General features: G+C 43.2%; 1 pseudogene; it reads right to left on the reverse strand.

Moving 5' to 3' along the window:
- Positions 1 to 1,985: 1,985 nt before the first annotated feature.
- LOC100156456 (proteasome assembly chaperone 2 pseudogene) lies at positions 1,986 to 4,867 on the reverse strand (annotated as a pseudogene).
- Positions 4,868 to 6,000: the final 1,133 nt, after the last annotated feature.

The raw sequence follows: 6,000 nt of genomic DNA on the forward strand, positions 1-6,000 counted from the left end.
GCTCAGGATGGAGAATGCCTTACCTTCAGCAGGGTCTAAGACACTACTTGCGACCTCCCTCCTGCCCCTAATGTTGGCCAAAGGGTCTCCTCCTGGCCTATAGCTACTTTCTTCCCACTCCTGGTTCTGTTACTCCTCTCAGCACCTAGACACAGGGGCATGACTCAAGATGAGCCAACCATTGTACCTCAAAGCCATGGACATAGTGAGTGGACTCAGAGGTGGCCAAATTGAGACATAGTCCATACCTACTGCAGGAAGGAGCCATTCATTCATTCACTCATTCATAAAATTTTTACAAAGTCTTCACTTGGAGAGAGGCACTATTTTGTGTGTTAGGGAAGAACAATGAACAAGGTAGATGTAATTTCTCTTCATGGAGTTTATGTGATTTGGGGGCAGGTTAGGGAGGCAGGCAGTAAACAAGAAAATGATCAAGATGGTTTGTTAGAGGGTTAAAGGTTGGGAAGGGTGTAAACAGTGAATGATAGTGACCCAGGCTAACCCCCATGAGGAGTGGAAATTGGAAGGGAAGGAGAGCCTAGGGGCACTTGAGTTGCTGCCTCTAATTCTCCTATAAGCCCAGTTCCACTCCTGCTTTTCGTGGGCTTCTATATAACGAGCCAACACATTCCTCTTGGGGTCAAAGCCAGCTCACAGTCTCATACATTCTTACCCACTCTGACTTTACCGAGACCCTAACTTAAGAGGCCATTCAAGGAGTTCCCACTGCAGTTCAGTGGATTAAGAACCTGACCAGATCCATGAGGATGTGGGTTTGATCCTTGGCCTTGCTCAGTAGGTTGAGGATCTGGTGTTGCCATAAGCTGTGGTGTAGGTCGTAGATGGAGCTTGGATCTGGTGTTACTGTGTCTGTGGCATAGGCTGGCAACTGCAGCTCCTATTCAACCCCTAGCCATGGAACTTCCATATGTCACAGGTGTGGCCCTAAAAAAAAGAAGAAAAAAAAAAAAGAATGGCCATTCAGTCAGCAAGGGCTGCCTAACACTGTGTTAGGTGCTATGGTGGGTTCAAAAATGAGCATGTTAAGCTCACTCCTTTCAAGGAGTATTTAATGATATGGGGGTTAGGGATTGAGCCCAGATGCATATGAACCATCTCGCACTGGGATTCTGTCCACCAACAACCTGTTTCTCCCTAAACTTACTTCTCAGTAAATAGTTGCACCAACCACCAGCTTTCTCAGGTCAGAAACCTAGGAGTCATTTCTGATATTCATCTCTCTCCCTCATCCCCCATTTCTAATCCATCAGAACAGTGTCTTGAGTCTATCTCCATCGCCACCACTCTGGCCCAAGCTATCATCACCTCTTACATGGTTTATGGCAAGAGCCTTTCAACTCATCTGGAGTAGAGTCAGCTTCCTTGGAACCACTGGAAACTACAAATGGAAATCAGTTGCAACAGGGATGAGGACAGTGGCAGCTGGGAAGGCATCTATTATACCATCCACTGCTCACCAAAGAAGCCACAAACTCTAATGCATTTCTAGACCAAGTAGAAATAACACTCACATCTTCCACTGCTTTTGCTAATTTGTGACGAGATTTTCATTAGCATAGGTGTGCTTAGAGTGGAGAATACTTGATGAAATGTTAGCATTGCAAAACACTTTGAGGTTACCTACATCAACTACTTCATGGGAAACCAAGGTGCAAAGAGGTTAAATGGCCTGCCTGAAATCACCATGATTAATTAATTGCATAAAATAACTCATTCCAAAATTGATTTAAGATACCTCATCCGCAATCTGAAAGATTAATTTCATAGTACTTCTTCAAGACAGCTTTCATAAATGTTATTTATACAAACTAGGCTTTTGGTATGAATCAGGCAGCAGGAAGTTCAAGGGTATACCCGATCAGTATTGGAGGAACGTGTGTGGTATGGATTAAGTGCTGAGCCATACACAAGCTCTTGGGTAGGATTGATGTCCTTTTGTAAACATGGAGCCCTTCCACTTCTCACACCTCACTGCAGTAGATGCCCCGGGTATGGCCAAGGCTTCCCTTAGAAAACATCTGGCCCCACACTATCTTGGGCAGGTGAATAATTGAGGACCTCAGGTTTCTGTTAGAGAAAACAGTTATGGTCACTTTAGCTTAAGAATGTTCAAATTAGTACCATCTCAGCCATAAAAATAAAGCACTCATTAAATATTTAATATTAAGCACTTAAATCCTGCAAGATAAACGAATTCCAAAATTTATGAATGTGTAAATAAATAAATTGACTTCCTATTTGGAATGGAGAGCTCTGTCAAACAACTGAGGTTGGGGGATATCTACTCCAAATGAGAATAGTTATTTTAGAGTGGGTATTTTATTTTACTTTATTTTTTATTTTATTTTTTGTCTTTTTAAGGGCCACATCTGCAGCATATGGATGTTCCCAGGCTAAGGGTGAAATCAGAGCTATAGCTGCTGACCTACACCACAGCCACAGCAAGCGGGGTCTGAGCCACATCTGTGACCTACACCATATCTCATGGCAACACCAGATCTTTAATCCATTTAGTGGAACCAGAGATAGAACCTGCATCCTCGTGGATGCTAGTCTGGTTTTTTACCACTGAGCCACAATGGGAACTCCTAGAGTGGTTATTTTATGACATTATTTTCCATTTATTTGTCCGTAGGGTAAATAATTAACCTCTCTAAGCCTCAGTTTACTCTTCTGTACAATGAGCAGCAATGGTACCTCTGTTACAGGGTTGTTGGGAGGAATAGATGAGATAAATCACGTAAAGAGTTTAGCATATTCTCAAAAAATGTTAATACTGTATTATAGAAAGGCTGTCTACTAAAATCACTCTTTACTCATGACAATAAAATCTGATTATCGGTATACAGAAGTTTGGGATGAGGGTTGGAAATGTATCCAACTCATGCTAAAAAATCTGGGCACTAAGCAAGTTGTAGTCAAAGTCAAGACTAAAACTAATTATCTGCATCTTGCAGGACATCCTTAATTCAGCGATATTGGAGTGACAATGTTGAATAGGACACCATCCCTGCTTTTTGTGTCCTCCCCTGTAGAAGGAAGGTAATAGATTAGAAAATAGAGGTTTTTCCCTATGGAGAGTTTTCATAATTGAATTGGATATTGACCATAAGGTCAGTGAATTAAGCAGACAATTTGCATTACCCTGATTCCATTCATAACAACAGGCTTGTCACTGGGGATTAGCCCTCAGTGTGCAGGATGACAGGTACTGGGAACAAAGCGCTGGAATGCACAGCCATATGAGGGCCTCTTCTTTGTACACCTGTTCATGCTAGTTCTTTTGTTTACTGTGTATTATGAATTGTGATGCCAGCAAAGTTGCAAGGTCAAGGTCAAGGTGATTAAAGTTTGGAAGACTCATGGGTATATGGCTTATGAGGCAAATAAGAGGTTTGGCTTCATTCTTGTCTTCCTTTCTTTTTTTTTTAATGTGTGAATGTTTTTAAAATTTTTTATTAGAGTATTTCATCTTGTGTCAATATAGGGTTGAGTCAGTTTCTGCTGTACAGCATAGTGACCCAGTCATATATATACATTCTTTTTCTCATGCTATCTTCCATCATGTTCTACCCCCAAGTGATTGGATAGAGTTCCCTGTGCTCTACAGTAGGACCTCATTGCTTATTCATTCTAAATGTAATAGTTTGCAACTACCAACCCTAACCTCCCTGTCCATCGTCCATCCCACTCCCCCCACTCCTTGGCAACTCCTCCTCTGATTCGACCCCTAGCCCAGGAACATCCATATGCCATAGGTGCACCCATAAAAAGAAAATTAGAACAACAACAACAACAAAAACCTGAAAAAAACCAACAGATCCAAAAATCACAGGGGGAAGACCATGGCCAAAGCACACTCTTCTCTGAGAGCTTGGCTTTTCCAGGGCCAGGCAGATCTGTTAGATCATTGCACTGTAAACATGGTTTGAGTCTCTGAAGCTATTCATTAAGATATCCAACAATGGAGTTCCCGTCGTGGCGCAGTGGTTAATGATTCTGACTGGGAACCACGAGGTTGCGGGTTCGATCCCTGGCCTCCCTCATTGGGTTAAGGATCCGGCGTTGCTCTGGCTATGGTGTAGGCCGGCAGCTATAGCTCTGGTTCGACCTCTAGCCTGGGAACCTCCCTATGCCAAGGGTGTGGCCCTAAAAAGACAAAAAAGACACACACACACAAGAGATATTCAGCAAGATCTGGGATAATATCTCATTCTGAAATGAGTTTCAGCAGAACTGCCCGTGGAATTTCTTTAGAACAGCCTTCGTCATGGAGTGACGAGACACAAAACTCAGAACCATCTATTTCGGGAATGCATTTTCCCCCCATTTCTTCCCCATTAAGTCTCCGTAGTTTATTTTGAACACTTTTTTTGCATGGAGTGTGTTAGTAGGTATCTGAGGGGGAACAGTGGAGCTGGAGGTCATCACGCTGACAGGAGTGGCTGCTTGAAAGAACAGCTTTGGCGCATCCCTGCTTTTCACCCAGGAAAGCAGCGTTTCACAGAATGACTTGGACTTACACTTAATAAAAATAAATCTTAAGTGTAGAGCCGCTAGTTTCTTTGAATGTGGTGGACACACTTCAGCATTTATACTGAGTTCTGCTGATGTTTCTCCTGCAGTTGCATATGTGATTGGTTCCAACCATCGGCACAAGATAATCGGTGTAGACATACCCAATCTCACACATATGCAGCATAGAAGTAATCAGATCTATTGCAAGCTGGTCCACATTTCCAACAGATACTGCAGGCATCGGAAGTCTGTACTTTGTGAGGTCGGGGACTGAATCCCCATGGGGAACCAAAGTGGCCTCACTGTGGGTGGAAGAGTGGGCCATTCTTTTTCTTTTCTTTTCTTTTCTTTTCTTTTCTTTTCTTTTCTTTTCTTTTCTTTTCTTTTCTTTTCTTTTCTTTCTCTTCTCTCCTCTTCTCTTCTCTTCTCTTCTCTTCTCTTCTCTTCTCTTCTCTTCTCTTCTCTTTTCTTTCTTTTTGCCTTTTCTAGGGCCGCTCCCACGGCATATGGAGGTTCCCAGACTAGAGGTCGAATCGGAGCTGAAGTCACCAGCCTACACCAGAGCCACAGCAACGTGGGATCCGAGCCACGTCTGCGACCTACACCACAGCTCATGGCAATGCTGGATCCTTAACCCACTGAGCAAGGCCAGGGATCGAACCCACAAACTCATGGTGCCTAGTCGGATTTGTTAACCACTGTGCCATGACGGGAACTCCGTTTTTTCCTTTTTTAGGGCTGCACAGAGGTATATGGAAGTTCCCAGGCTTAGGGTCGAATCAGAGCTACAGAAGCTGGCCTCCACTACAGCCATAGCAATGCAGGATCTAAGCCACACCTGTGACCTACACCACAGCTCACGGCAGTGCTGGATCTAAGCCACATCTGTGACCTACCCCACACGGCAATGCTGGATCCTTAACCCACTGAGTGGGGCCAGTAATCAAATCCACATCCTCATGGATAGTAGTTGGATGTGTTTCTGCTGTGCCACAACAGGAACTCCTTGTCTTTATTAATCAAGCAATTTGATATTTCAGCTTGCAATGAAATAGTTTGATAGCTATAAAGTACGCTTATTATTGAGAATCCTGCAGGAGAACTAACTTTGTTATGGTGAGATTGAAAATCCTAACCTCAATCCCTTTTATCTCTCACTCTATCAATCGCTTTTATAATTCAATTTTGATAAAATAAATGTTCTTAGGAAGCCAATTATCTTTTTACGGCATATCAGACTATATAAATATAAAAGGCAGGAACTGCTACAGCAGGGGAATGCGTAAAAGAGGATGGCAACCCCAAAATAATTCTGCCTCGGGGTGTGTGGGTGGGCAGAGGGAGTGTCAAGGGAAGGAATGGAAAAGAGGTGACATTTGAATCGGAGGCTTAGGATAAAGTATCCCTTCCCCAAGCTCATGGAGCGGGAAAGGCTGTTCCTGGCAAAAGGAATGGCTT

This window comes from Sus scrofa, chromosome 7 (assembly GCF_054392235.1).
Source record: "Sus scrofa isolate SSC_HxYL_T2T_F1_AM1 chromosome 7, Sscrofa_HxYL_maternal_Yorkshire_Landrace_v2.0, whole genome shotgun sequence".
Taxonomy (NCBI): domain Eukaryota; kingdom Metazoa; phylum Chordata; class Mammalia; order Artiodactyla; family Suidae; genus Sus; species Sus scrofa.